This window comes from Globicephala melas, chromosome 5 (genome assembly GCF_963455315.2).
Source record: "Globicephala melas chromosome 5, mGloMel1.2, whole genome shotgun sequence".
NCBI classification, from domain to species: Eukaryota; Metazoa; Chordata; class Mammalia; order Artiodactyla; family Delphinidae; genus Globicephala; species Globicephala melas.
Genome location: NC_083318.1, coordinates 64,824,854 through 64,840,839, shown reverse-complemented (window position 1 = coordinate 64,840,839; position 15,986 = coordinate 64,824,854). Strand labels below are relative to the sequence as shown.

The following is a 15,986-nucleotide window of genomic DNA, read 5'->3' as shown; positions in this document are numbered from 1 at the left end:
ACAGAAACGAAGACCCAACACAGCCATAAATAAATAAATAAATTTATTTTTTAAAAAAAATACATCTACATGTGGAACGATTCTCAGAACACCTACTGAACCCTGGCAGAAGACCTCAGACTTCTGAGAGGGCAATAAAATCTCCACATAATCAGGTAGGACAAAAGAAAAAAGAAAAAAAGGGAGAAAGGAATCAGGACAGGACCCTGCGCTCCTGGGAGGTAACTGTGAAAGAGAAAAGGTTCCGGCACCCTGTGAAGTCCCCTCACCAATGGGGAGATCAGCTGGGACGGAGGGGGAGCTTTGGAGCCTCAGAAGAGAGCACAGAACTGGTGTGCAGCAGGCAGAATGGAAAGAGACCTGCACAGACAGTCAGTATCACAGCGTTGCACTCCCCAGCCTGAGACGTGCATCCACGAGTGTGGGCGGGGGCTGGGAGCTGAAGCTTGGGCTATGGAGGTCAGACCTGGGGTGAAGACTGGGGTTGGCTGTGGGGAAACAGCCTGAAGGGGCTGGATTTTGGTATGACTGAAACCAAGGGTGTACACAGAGGAAGCCCAGGCCCACCATAGAGGTAAGGTGCCACTGTTGAGGGCACGTGAGGGGAGGGGCGGGACCTGCCACAGCAGCCCCCTTCCCTGCACATGCACTCTAAGGTGACAGGACACTGCCTGCACGAGCTCCAGGAGCAGGCACCAACCACTGCTGTGGGCTCAGGGGTGGGCATGAGCCACCAATGCCATCGCAGCCTCCAGGGGCACGAGTGAGCCACCACCACACCGAGAGCTCTGGGAGCGGGTGCCAGCTGCCACCTTTGCGGGCTCTGGGAGAGAACGCCAGCCACTGCCTCTGCACACCCCCTATCAGTGGGATAACAGCCAGCACACACTGAGGAAAGAGACAGCAGGCATCCATACTAAAAACAACGCTTACACCAAAAATATTAGAACCACACAAGCTACACAGGGCTGCTCCTACATATAAACAGCCCTCCAAGACCACAGTAGATAAGTGTTTCTCCTAAACTCACAGAGTAAGGGAAATATAAGTAAAACAAAGAAGCAGAGGGACCACTCCCAGTTAAAAGACCAAGAGAATTTCCCTGAAAGAACAAACAATGAAATAGACCTCTTCAGTCTAACAGACGCTGAGTTCAAAAAGGAGATAATGAAAATACTGAAGGAATTAAGAAAGTTTATCGACAGAAATGCAGAATACTGTAAAAAAGAGCTAGAAACTATAAAGAGGAGCCAAGAAAAATTAAAAACTCATTTGCTGAGATGAAAGCTGAGCTAAAGGCAATGAACAGCAGAATGAATAATGCAGAAGAACAAATAAGTCATCTGGAAGATAGAATAATGAAAATCACCCAATCAGAACAGCAGATAAAAAGGCAAATTAAGGGCTTCCCTGGTGGTGCAGTGGTTGAGAGTCCACCTGCCGATGCAGCGGACACGGGGTTCGTGCCCCGGCCCGGGAGGATCCCACATGCCGCGGAGCGGCTGGGCCCGCGAGCCATGGCCGCTGAGCCTGCGCGTCTGGAGCCTGTGTTCCGCAACGGGAGAGGCCACAACAGTGAGAGGCCCATGTACTGCAAAAAAAAAAAAAAAAGAAAAAGAAAAAAAAAGAAAGGCAAATTTAAAAAAAAAAATGAAAGCAATATAAGACATGTATGGGATAATATAAAGCTTGCCAATCTACCCATAATAGGGATTCCAGAGGAGAAGACAGAGAAAAAGGGATCGAAAATGAATTTGAAGAAATTATGTCTGAAAAATTCTCAAACCTAAAGAAGGAAACATAAATCCAGATACAGGAAGGAGAGTCCCAAACAAGATGAACCCAAACAGACCTACACCAAGACATATTGTAATTAAAATGGCGAAAGTTAAAGAGAGGATTCTGAAGGCAGCAAGAGAAAAACAAAGTCTTAGTTACAAGGGAACCCCCATAAGGCTATCAGCTGATTTCTCTACAGAAATGTTACAGTACAGAAGGGAGTGGCAAGATATATTCAAATTCCTAAAAGGGAAAAATGTGCAACCTAGAATACTATACCCAGCAAGATTATCATTTAGAATAGAAGGAGAGACAAAGAATTTCTCAGATAAGCAAAAACTAAAAATACAGCAATACTAAACCTATCCTAAAAGAAGTATTGAAAGGTCTTCTCTAAATAGAAGAGAAGCAAGAATGTATAGAAAAGAGAAAATCACAATTGGAAAGGACTAGGACTTCCAATACTATGTTGAGTAGAAGTGGTGAGAGTGGGCATCCTTGTCTTGTTCCAGATTTTAGTAGGAATGCTTTCAGTGCTTCCTGCTAAATGGCATCGGTGCCATTTATGGCATCGGTGGCTTATTTAAATCACTTAAGTCAGTACACAGATTTTTTAAAAATCAAAACATTTTTGTGAAAACGATGACAATGAACAGCAAAAGGATAAACATGAAGATGTAAAAGAGGACATCAAAATCATAAAATGTGGGGCAGGAAAGTAAGAAAATGTAGATTCTTTTTTTTTCAGATGTGTTTGAGCCTATATGACTATCAGTCTAAAGCAAGTAGATATAGGAAGGGGTTAACATACTTGAAAAACAGAATAACCACAAATCAAAAACACAATAGATTCACAAAAACCAAAAAGAACACAAGCATAAAATAAAAGGAAATCATCAAACCACAAAAAGCAAAACAAAAGGAAAAAGAAAGGAACAAAGAAACACAGAATCAACTGGTAAACAAGGTTTAAAATGGCAATAAATACGTATCTATCAATAATTACCTTAAATGTCAATGGACTAAATGCTCCAATCAAAAGACACAGAGTGGTGGACTGGATTAAAAAACAAAAGCCTACAATATGCTGCCTACAAGAGACCCACTTTAGGGCAGGAGACACACATAGATTGAAAGTGAGGGGATGGAAAAAGATATTTCATGCAAATAAAAATGACAAGTAGGGGTCACAATACTCATATCAGACAAAACAGACTTCAAAACAAAGGCCATAAAGAAAGATAAAGATATATTACTATATAATGATAAAAGGATCAATACAAGAAGAGAATTTTACACTCATTAACATATATGCACCTAATACAGAAGCACCCAAATATATAAAACAAATACTAACAGACATAAAGGGAGAAATTGACAGGAATACAATAATAGTAGGAGACTTTAACATCCCACTCATATCAATGGAAATATCTTCTAGACAGAAAATCAATACGGCAACACAGATCCTAAATGATAAAATTGAACAGTTAGACTTAACTGATATTTTCAGGACATGACAACTAAAAAAAACCAGAATACACATTCTTTTCAAGTGCACATGGAACATTTTCTAGGGCTGACCATATATTAGGGCACAAAACAAGCCTCAACAAATTGAAGAGTATAGAAATTATCTCAAACATCTTTTCTGACAACAATGGCATGAAACTAGAAATCAACCACAGAAAAAGAAATGAGAAAAAAACGACTACATGGAGACTAAACAACATGCTATTAAAAAAACAGTGGGTCAATGACAAAATCAAAGAGGAAATTAAAAAATACCTTGAGACAAATGACAAAGAAAACACAACCAAACAAAATCTATAGGATGCAGCAAAAACAGTTCTTAGAGAGAAGTTCATAGTGATACAGGCCTTCCTCAAGAAACAACAAAAACCCAAATAAATAACCTAACCTACCACCTAAAAGAATTACAAAAAGAACAAACAAAACATAAAGTCAGCAGAAAGAAGGAAATAATAAAGATCAGAGAGGGAATAAATAAAATAGAGATTACAAAACTACAGAAAAAAAAAATAAAACCAAGAGCTGGTTTGCTGAAAGGGTAAACAAAATTGACAAACCTCTGAACAGGCTCACCAAGAAGAAAAGAGAGAGAACCCAAATAAACAAAATAAGAAATGAAAAAGGAGAGACTTTCCTGGTGGTGTAGTGGTCAAGAATCCACCTGCCAATGCAGGGGGCATGAGTTCGATCCCTGGTCTGGGAAGATCCCACTTGCCACGGAGCAACTAAGCCCGTGCGCCACAACTACTGAGCCTGCGCTCTACAGCCTGCAAGCCACAACTACTGAAGTCCGTGTGCCTAGAGCCCATGCTCCTCAACAAGAGAAGCCACCACAATGAGAAACCCATGCACCGCAACAAAGAGTGGCCCCCGCTCGCTGCAATTAGAGAAGGCCTGCACGCAGCAACGAAGACCCAACACAGCCAAAAATAAATAACAAAGTAAAAATAAATAAATTTATTTTTAAAAAAAGAAATGAAAAAGGAGAAATCCCAACTGATACCACAGAAATACAAAAAAAAAAAAAAAACAAGAAAAAAAACAGAGAATACTGTGAAAATTATATGCCAACAAATTCAACAACCTAGATGAAATGGACAAGTTTTTAGAAACATAGAACCCACTAAAACTGAATCAAGAAGAAACAGATAATTTGAACAGACTGACCTCTAGAAGTGAAATAGAACCTGTAATTTTAAAACCCTCTACAAACAAAAGTCCAGGACCAGATGGCTTCACAGGCAAATTCTACCAAACATACAAAGAAGAACTTTTACCAATACTTCTCAAACTCTTCCAAATGATTCAAGAGGAGGGAACACTCTCAAAGACATTCTATGAAGCCACCATCACCCTGATACCAAAACCAGACAAAGATAGCACCAAAAAAGAAAATTAGAGGCCAAAATCTTTGATGAATATAGATGCAAAAATTCTCAACAAAATACTAGCAACCCGAGTCCAATATACATAAAAAAGGTCATACACCACAACCAAGTGGGATTCATCCCAAGTTCATAAGGATGGTTCAACAAATGCAATTCAATCAATAAGATACACCACACAAACAAAATAAAAGACAGAAACCACATGATCATCTCAATAGATGCAGAAAAAGCATTTGACAAAATTAACATCAATTCATGATAAAAACTCTTACCAAAGTGGGTATAGAGGGAACGTATCTCAACATAATAGCAAAATTATTACAAACCCACAGCCAACAGAATACTCAATGGTGAAAAACTGAAAGGCTTCCTGCTAAAATCTGGAACAAGACAAGGATGCCACTCTCACCACTTCTACACAACATAGTATTGGAAGTCCTAGGCCCAGCAATCAGACAAGAAAAAGAAATGAAAAGTATCCAAATTGGAAGGGAAGAAGTAAAATTGTTATAATATGCAGATAACATGATACTATATATAGAAAACCCTAAAGACTCCACACAAAAACTACTAGAACTGATAAATGAATTCATCAAGGTAGCAGGATACAAGATTAATATACAGAAATCGGTTGCATTTCTTTACACTAACAATGAAATATCAGAAAGGGAATGTAAAAAAACAATACCTTTTAAAATCACACCAAAAAAAATAAAATAGGAATAAACTTGACCAAGGAGGTGAAAGACTTATATGCTGAGAATTATAAAACATTAATAAAGAAAATTAAAGATGATTCAAAGAAACAGAAAGATATCCCATGCTCTTGGATTGGAAGAATTAATATGGTTAAAATGGCCATACTACCCAAAGCAGTCTACAGAATTAATGCGATCCCTATCAAATTACCCATGACATTTTACACAGAACTAAAACAAATAATTCCAAAATTTATATGGAACCATAAAAGACCCAGAATTGCCAAAGCAATCCTGAGGAAAAAGAACAAAGCAGGAGGGGACTTCCCTGGTGGTACAGTGGTTAAGAATCTGCCTGCCAATGCAGGGGACATGAGTTCGATCCCTGGTCTGGGAAGCTCCCACATGCCGTGGAGCAACTAAGCCCATGTGCCACAACTACTGAGCCTGCGCTCTAGAGCCCACAAGCCACAACTACTGAGTCCACGTGTCACAACTACTGAAGCCTGCGTGCCTAGAGCCTGTGCTCTACAACAAGAGAAGCCACCGCAGTGAGAAGCCCGTGCACCACAATGAAGAGTAGCTCCCACTCGCCACAACTAGAGAAAGCCTGCGCACAGCAACAAAGACCCAACACAGCCATAGATAGATAGATAGATAGATAAATACATAAATAAAATTTTAAAAGAAGAACAAAGCAGGAGGCATAACTGTCCCAGACTTCAGACAATACTACTAAGCTACAGTAATCAAAACAGTGTGGTACTGGCACAAAAACAGATATATGGTCAATGGAACAGAATACAGAGCCCAGAAATAAACCCACACACCTATAGGTAAATAATCTTCGACAAAGGAGGCAAGAATATACAATGGGAAAAGGACAGTCTCTTCAGCAAGTGGTGCTGGGAAAGTTGGACAGCCACACGTAAATCAATAAAGTTAGAACACACCCTCGCACCATACACAAAAAGTAACTCAAAATGGCCTAAAGACTTAAACATAAGACATGACACCATAAAACTCCTAGAAGAGAACATAGGGAAAGCATTCTCTGACATAAATCATACCAATGTTTTCTTAGGTCAGACTCCCAAGGCAATAGAAATAAAAAAATAAACAAATGGGACCTAATCAAACTTACAAGCTTTTGCACAGCAAGGGAAGCCGTTAAGAAAATGAAAAGACAACCTACTGAATGGGAGAAAATATTTGCAAACAATGCAGCCAACAAGGACTTAATTTCCAAAATATACAAACAGCTCATACAACTCAACAACAAACAACCCAATCGAAAAATTGGCAGATCTTAATAGACATTTCTCCAAAGAAGACATACAGATGGCCAGTAGGCACAGGAAAAGATGCTCAACATTTCTAATTATTAGAGAAATGCAAATCAAAACTACTTGAGTACCACCTCACACTGGTCAGAACGGCCATCATTAAAAAAATCTACAAATAACAAATGCTGGAGAGAGTGTGAAGAAAAGAGAACCCTCCTACACTGTTAGTGGGAATGTAAGTTGGTGCAGCCACTGTGGAAAACAGTATGGAGGTTCCTTAAAAAAGGAAAAATAGAAGGGAATTCCCTGGCGGTCCAGTGGTTACGACTCCACACTTTCACTGCTGAGGGCCCGGGTTCGATCCCTTGTCAGGGAACTAAGATCCCACAAGCCGTGTGGCGCAGTCAAAAAAAAAAAAAAACCTAAAAACAGAATTACCATATGATCCAGCAATCCCAATACTGGGCATATATCCAGACAAAACTATAATTCAAAAAGATACACACACCCTATGTTCAGAGCAGCACTATTCACAACAGCCAAGACATGGAAATAACATAAATGTCCACTGACAGATGAATGGATAAAGAAGATGTGGTACATATATATGCAATGGAATACTACTCAGCCATAAAAAAGAATGAAATAGGACTTTCCTGGTGGTGCAGTGGTTAAGAATCTGCCTGCCAATGCAGGGGGTACAGTTCCGAGCCCTGATCCGGGAAGATTCCACATGCCACGGAGCAACTAAGCCCGTGTGCCACAACTACTGAGCCTGTGCTCTAGAGCCCTCAAGCCACAACTACTGAGCCCGTGTGCCACAACTACTGAAGCCCGCGCGCCTAGAGCCCGTGCTCCACAACAAGAGAAGCCACTGCAATGAGAAGCCCGCGCACCGCAACGAAGAGTAGCCCCCACTCACCACAACTAGAGAAAGCCTGCACGCAGCAACGAAGACCCAACGCAGCCAAAAAAAAAGAACAAAATAATGCCATTTGCAGCTAGAGATTATCATGCTAAGTGAAGTCAGAAAGAGAAAGACAAATACCATATGATATCACTTATATGTGGAATCTAAAATATGACACAATTGAACCTATTTATGAAACAGAAACAAACTCATAGACATAGAGAACAGACTTTTGGTTGCCAAGAGGGAAGGGGGGTGGGGGAGGGATGGAGTGGGAAGCTGGGGTTAGCAGATGTAAGCTATTATATATAGAATGGATAAACAACAAGGTCCTACTGTATAGCACAGGGAACTATATTCAATATCCTGTGATAAACCATAATAGAAAAGAATATTTTTTAAAAAGAATGTATATATATGTATAACTGAATCAGTTTGCTGTACAGCAGAAATTAACACAACATTGTAAAGTCAACCATACGTCAATAAAAAACAGAATGTCAAAGCAGTACAATACTATTATAAAATAAAAGCTCTAGTATTTCACGTTAGCTCATAGTTTATTATACTTCCCAAGTTTCCCATCTTTAAACAACTATGCCAAGAACCTTTCAACATATTAAAAACTCTTCCCCAAGTCACCAATACGTTAATTAAAAGGCTTCCATTATCAAAACAGGTAAATATGTATAGTAATCACAAACGTATAATCCAAAAAAATCCTTTACCTCCACATGTCAGAATACAAAAAGTACGACTTCCTTCTTTTGGTTACTTTTTGCACAATTACAATATAAAAATATGGCCTATCACTACATTATTCTTCTCAATCACTTTTGAGATTAACAGATGACTTATGTGGTGTTCAAGAAAGTACATACCAAAGAAAAGACTTTGTGTCAGAAATACAAAAATCTCTAATCACTAATATGTTTAAACTAAAATTTTAGTTTTTATATTTAATATTTAATTCAATAGTAAATGGTTCATTCATAAACAATAATTGTTATAGTCCCATGCTTTTATAAATAAAACATGTAATCAAAGGAATAAATAATTTTCCACAAAAGTTAAAATATCAGGAACTCTTATTAATAATTTTGTATGTTATATTCTGAAGTTTAAAACCATTTCAAATTTATATTTATTCACTCATTTGCCTACTATGTGAAAAACACATAAATAAAATATTAGCTCTCTTAAATAGTTTACAATTTAGTTGGAGAAACTAATTGGTATACAATAATATAAAGAAGACCACATACGAATGCTGAGCCAAGTAGAGACAAAATTATGTAGAAATACAGAATAAGGTACAATTAATTGTGGCCATGGGAGATAGCAAATATGAAAACTTCACAGAGGAAGGAGCATTGGTGCTATGTCTTGAAGAATAAGTAGGTTTCCAATAAGGCAAAGACGGGATTCTAGACAGAAAGAAGAACATGAACAAAAAGCACAAGTGTCATGAAGATGTATGTTCAGGGAACAGCAAGTATTTCCATGTGGCTGAGGTAGAGAGTGAGTAAGAGGATGTAGAGGTCACTTAGGATGTGGGCAGACATACATGACCTCAAATGACATGCCAAGGAGTCTGGCCAATAGTGGTGCTTAATAAAATGTTTGTGCTGAACTAAGCCGAAATATAATAGCTGTGTAGGTTCTACACAGCTAGTCACTCCTCTTACCAACCCTGTAACCAACAAACTGAATTTCTGAAGCCTATTCGTCTATGTTCTCTACACAAATAGAAAGCATCAAAAAAAATAATTCACTTATATATTAAATAAAGAATACTCACTGAAAATAATTATTTCTTACCAATGTAAGGTTTGGATTTTTGTCACTTAGATATATCTAGCACCTAGAAAAGTGCCTGGTATATAGTAGGTATTCAACAAATATTTAATAGACCATGATATATTTTAGCTACATACATGTTATCTTTTCTAATAGTAATAATAATCCATAATCAATACTGGTAAAGTTACCATACAGAAATTGGCCCTGCATAACAAAATGATCTTCAAACCCCAACTTACAGTCTATTTCTTTGAATAATAAAATAACTTAATACCCAGAGTCCAACTCATACCTGACTTAGATGATGACATTTGGGAATTTTTGAGTTGGTGATACTTAAATGAGATTTTGGATTTAGAATTGATCTTGGAATGGGTGAAGACTTGAGAATGTTTGAGTGAGATAAATGTATTTTGTGTATGAAACAGACATCAATTTTAGGGGGCCAGAGAGTGGACTATTGTGGGTTCAATAGTGTCCCCCCCACCAAATTCATGTCCACCCAAAACTCCAGAATGTGACCTTATTTGGAAATAGGGTCTTAGCAAAGGAGCTAATACTGGAGTAGGATAAACCCTAGGTCCAATATTGGTGTCCCTACAAGAAGAGAGGATATACAGAGACACACAGGGAAGAAGACCATATGATGGAGGCAGAGATTGGAGTGATGAAGCTACAAGCCAAGGAGCACCAAGGATTGTTAACAAACACCAGAAGCTGGAAGAGAGTCACAGAATAGATTCCCTCTCACAGGCCCTAGAGGGAATCACCCCTGCCAACTACTTGATTTTGGACTTCTGGTCTCCAGAACTGCGAGAGAATCAATTTCTGTTGTTACAAGTCAACAAGTTTAGGATAATTTATTGTGGCAGCTCAGGCAAATAATACACATGGAAAAAGGAATTTTGCAGATGTAATTAAGGCTCAAATTAGTTAACCTTAAGCTATGGGTATTATCTCAGTGGACCTGACCTAATCACAGGAGCCATCCAGGTCTACAGGTTAGAGACAGAAGAAATCAGAGATTCAAAGCACGAGCAGAGTATAATGCACTATTGTTGGCTTGAAGATGGAGGAATAGCAAGTGGCAAGGAATGAATGTGGTCTCTAGAAGCAGAGAGCAATCTTGGATTGACAGCCAGCAAAGAAACAAGGACCTCAGTCCCACTACCACAAGAGTGAGGATGGAAGCAAATTTTCCCCCAGAGTCTCCAGCAAAGAATTCATCAGGCTGACATCCTGAGCAGAGAATCCATCCATGCCATCCAGACAACTGACCTACAGAACTCTGAGTTAATTAACAGGTACTGTCTTCAACTGCTACATTTGTGGTAATTTCTTAAGCATAAATAGAAAGCTAATACACAATGGCTCACATTTAGTGAGGAGAAATGCCAGACTGTCACGGCAGACAGTGGAAGACAGGATTAAAAGCCTCAGGGGAGTGAGCTTGCTTCAATGGATGTACTATTAGGGCTCAAGAACTCTCCAGAGGACTATGTTGAGAGGAGGGCCCAGAAGATACACATTTTATCAGAGCAACAAGGAGTGTGCTGCTGGGAGGGCACTAGCAGCACTCATGAGTTCACTGGTGGCTTCCCTCCCTAGGCCAGGGCTGACAGTAGGAGAGGCCATTATAGAACTGGGCTCACTGAGAGCAATGAGAATAAAGATCCTGAAACAACACAGGCGAAGTGGGCAAAGTACCCATCAGAAGCCAGGTGTATGTGATTACTGATTACCTTAATGAGCACCAAGGCTAGAAGAGCAATCCAATCCCACTCATGCACTGTTTATCTTCCCTATACTCCACCTTTACTAGTAACAGAAAATCAAAACACAGAATACAACCTATCAGGACCTAACCTTCAAGCTCACAGACTGTTCACTATTAGAAAATATTTAGCATTAATTCACCACCATGTTAAAATGTCAGATGAGAAAAAACATTTGATCATATCATTAAATGCTGCAAAGGCTTTTGATAAAACTAGGCATCCATTAGTGATTTTAAAAATCTCTTATTACGATCCTGGCATAAGTATAGACATACAGATCAATGAAACAGAATTGAGAGGCCAGAAATAAGCCCATTCATCTATGATCAACTGATTTTCAACAGGGGTGCCAAGACCATTCACTGTAGAAAGAATAGTCTCTTCAACAAACGGTGCTGGGACAACTGGATATCCACATGCAAAGGAATGAAGTTGGACCCCTACCTCATAACATATACAAAAATTAATCAAAATGGATAACAGACATAAACGTAAGAGCTAAGATTACAAAATGGTTGGAAGAAAACATAGGCATAATTCTTCATGACCTTGCATTAAATAACAGTTTCTTAAATATGATACCTAAAGCACAAGCAATAAAATAAAAAACAAATAAATCGGACTTCTTCAACATTATAAACTTTTATGCATCAAAGGACATTATCAAGAAAGTAAAAAGACAGCCCACGAATGGGAGATAATAATTGCAAGTTATATATGTGATAAGGGTATGATATACAAAACATATAAGGGAGTCTTACAATTCAACAATAAAAAAGACAAATACAGTCATCCCTTGGTATGAGGGGGATTGGTTCCAGGACACCCCTTGGATACCAAGATCCACAGATGCTCAAATACCTTATATAAAATGGTATAGTATTTGCATATAACCTAAGCACATGCTCCTGTATACTTTAAATTATCTCTAGACTACTCATAATACCTAATACAATGTAAATGCTATGTAAATAGTTGCAGCAAATTCAAGTTTTGCTTTTTGTAAATTGCTGGAATTTTTTTCCAAATATTTTCAATCTGTAGTTGGTTGAATCCTCAGATGTGGACCCCTCAGACATGGAAGGCCAACTGTAACACAATTTTTTTAATAAATTTATTTATTGTATTTATTTATTTTTGGCTGCGTTGGGTCTTCGTTGCTGCTCATGGGCTTTCTCTAGTTGCAGCAAGCTGGGGCTACTCTTCGTTGCAGTGTGCAGGCTTCTTGTTGCGGTGGCTTCTCTTGTTGTGGAGCATGGGCTCTAGGCATGAGGGCTTCAGCAGCTGTGGCATGTGGGCTCAGTAGTTGTGGCTCACGGGCTCTAGAGCACAGGCTCAGTAGTTGTGGCACACGGGCTTAGTTGCTCCGCAGCATGTGGGATATTCCTGGACCAGGGCTCGAACTCGTGTCCCCTGCCTTGGCAGGCGGATTCTTAACCAGTGCACCACCAGGGAAGTCCCATAGTACAGTTTTTAAATGGGCAAAGAACCTGAAGACATTGTCCAAAGAAGATATATAAATAGTTAATAAGCACATGAAAAGAAGCTCAACATCATTAGTTCCCAGGAAAATTCAAATCAAAACCACAGTGACCAAGATTGGCCAAGATGGCAGAGTAGGAAGACTCTGAGCTCACTTCTTCTCACAAGCACACCAAAATCACAACTATTTGCAGAACAACCATTGATGAAAAAGTCTGGTACCTACCAGAAAAGATCTTCTACAACTAAAGACATAAAGAAAGAGCCACAAGACAGGTAGGAGGGGCAGACTTGAAATATAGCTAAGTTCCATAACCCCAGGTGGGTGACCCACAAATTGGAGAATAATTATATTGCAGAGGTTCTCCCACAAGAGTGACAGTTATGAGCGCCACGTCAGGCTCCCCAGCCTGGGGGTCTGGCACCAGGAAGACAAGGCCCCAGGGCATTCGGCCTTGAAGGCCAGTGGGACTTAATTTCGGGAGTCCCACAGGACTGGGAGAAATAGAGACTTCACTCTTAAATGGCACACACAAAATCTCACATGTTCTGGAACCCAGGGAAAAAGCAGTAATTTGATAGGAGCCTGGGCCAGACCTATCTGCTGGTCTTGCAGAGTCTCTCAGAGAGGTGAGGGGCGGCTGCACTCACCCTGGGTGCACAGACACTGGTGGCAGCCATTCTTGGGAGTTCCTTCTACCACATGGATGCTGATACTGGCAAACACCATTGTGGAATCTTCCCTCTAGCTCATTAGCACCAAGACCTGGCCTCACCCAACCCAACAGCCTTTAGGTGCCAGTGCTGGGACAAATCAGGCCAAGCAACTAATTGGGTGGGATACAGCACCACCCATCAGCAGACAGACTGCCTAAAGACCTCCACATCTGCCTCTGGACACAGCTGTGCCCAATAGAGGGCCCAGGGCCCATTTCCACCCACCAGTGAGCAAGCACCAGCCCCAGAATCCTCTGGGCCTTGCCTCCTCTAGCCTCTGGACCAGGCTGACCCAACGTGGGCAGACACCAGATGCAAGAAAACCACAAACCCACAGCCTGCAAACCTATTCTGTCCAGACCAGGCCAGACCCTGCCCTGGGACCAGCTGGGCCCTGGCCCTGCCCATTAACAGGCCAACACAAGCTTCAGGACACCCCAGACTCCGTACCCAACTGTGTCAGGATCTGCTCCCCTTCCCTGCCTCACCCCCAGCCATGTTATATCAGCTCTGGGATGTCTGGGCCCTGCAACCAGACTCCAGGACCTGGCTCTTGATGTCAGTAGTCCAGCACTAACCCTAGGACCCAGCTTCAACCACCAGTGGGTGGGTATCCCATAGATTTTGTAAGGTTGTGTTTTCATTTTCATTTGTCTTGAGGCATTTCCTCATTTCTTCTTTGATTTCATTGTTGACCCATTGGTTTCTTAGTAGCATGTTGTTTAGTCTCCATGTGTTCACTCTTTTCCTGTTTTTCTTTCTGTGGTTGATTTCTGGTTTCATACTGTTGTGGTCAGATAAGATGTTTCAAATAATTTCTATCCTTTTAAATTTGTTGAGGTTTTTTTTTATGACCTAGTATGTGGTCTATCCTAGAGAACATTCCATGTGCCCTTGAAAAGAATCTGTATTCTGGCTTTTTTGGAAGTAGTGTTCTGTAGATATCAATTAAGTCCTACTGATCTACTGTGTCATTTAGAACCTCTGTTGCCTTACTGATTTTTTGTCTGGATGATCTGTCCATTGATGTCAATGGGGTGTTAAGGTCTACTATTATTGTATTATTGTCAGTTTCTCCCTTTGTATCTGTTAGTATTTTCAAAGAACTTATACCTACCCGTCTCAAACTATTCCAAAAAATTGAAGAGGGAACACTCCCAAATTCATTCTGAAGCCACCATCACCCTGATACCAAAACCAGACAAAAACACTACAAAAAATGAAAACCACAGGCTAATATCTTTGATGAATATAGATGCAAAAATCTTCAAAACAAGATATTAGCAAACAAAATCCAACAATATGTAAAAAGGATAATACACCATGATCAAGCTGTAATCATTCCAGGGTAGCAAGGACAGCTCAATATACACAATCAATCAATGTGATGATACACCACGTTAACAAAAGGAAAGACAAAAACCACATGATCATCTCAATAGACAGAAAAAGCATTTGACAAAATTCAACACCCATTCTTGATAAAAACTGTCACAGAAGTGGGTATAGGGGGAACATATTTCAACATAATAAAAGCCATTTATGACAAACCCACAGCCAACATAATACTGAACAGTGAAAAGCTGAACGCCTTTCCACTAAATTTAGGAACAAGACAAGGATGCCCAGTTTCACCACTTCTACTCAACATAGTATTGGAAGTCCTAGCCCCAACAACCAGATAAGAAAAAGAAATGAAAGGTATCCAAATTGGAAGGGAAGAGGTAAAATTGTCACTATTTGGAGATGACATGATACTCTATATAGAGTATCCCTAAAGTCTCCACACAAAAACTATGAGAATAAATGAATTCAGCAAGGTAGTAGGATACAATATTAATATACAGAAATTTGTTGCATTTCTTTACACTAACAATGAAATTTCAGAAAGTAAAAAAAAAATCCTGTTTAAAATTGCGTCAAAAAAAATACCTAGGAATAAACTCAATCAAGGCAGTAAACACCTATATGCTGAAGATTATAAAACTTTGATAAAGAAACTGAAGATGATTCAAAGAAATGAAAAGATATCCCATGCACTTGGATTGGAAGAATTAATATTTTTAAAATGGCCATACTACTCAAAGCAATCTACAGATTTAATGCAATCCTTATCAAAATACCCATGACATTTTTCACAGAACTAAAACAAATAATCCTAAAATGTATATGGAACAACAAAAGGCCCAGAATTATCAAAGCAATCCTGAGGGAAAAGAACAAAGCAGGAGGCATAACCCTCCAGACTTCAGACTATACTACAAAGTTACAGTAATCAAAACAGTGTGCTGGGGCTTCCCTGGTGGCACAGCGGTTGAGAGTCCGCCTGCCAATGCAGGGTACACGGGTTCATGCCCCGGTCCAGGAAGATCCCACATTCCGTGGAGTAGCTGGGCCCGTGAGCCAATGGCCGCTGAGCCTGTGCGTCCGGAGCCTGTGCTCCGCAACGGGAGAGGCCACAACAGTGAGAGCCCCGCGTACCACAAAAAAAATAATAAATTAATTAATTTAAAAAAAAAAAAAGGTGTGCTGTTGGCACAAAAACATACATACAGTTCAGTGGAACAGAACAGACAGCCCAGAAATAAACCCACAAACCTATGATCAATTAA

The 15,986-nt window shown here is 39.8% G+C and overlaps 1 protein-coding gene across 1 annotated transcript in view; it reads right to left on the bottom strand.

Annotated features, from left to right (window-relative positions):
• Window positions 1-15,986, bottom strand: part of NSUN7 (NOP2/Sun RNA methyltransferase family member 7) — a 62,985-nt gene that overhangs the window by 3,217 nt on the left and 43,782 nt on the right. The window lies entirely within an intron of this gene.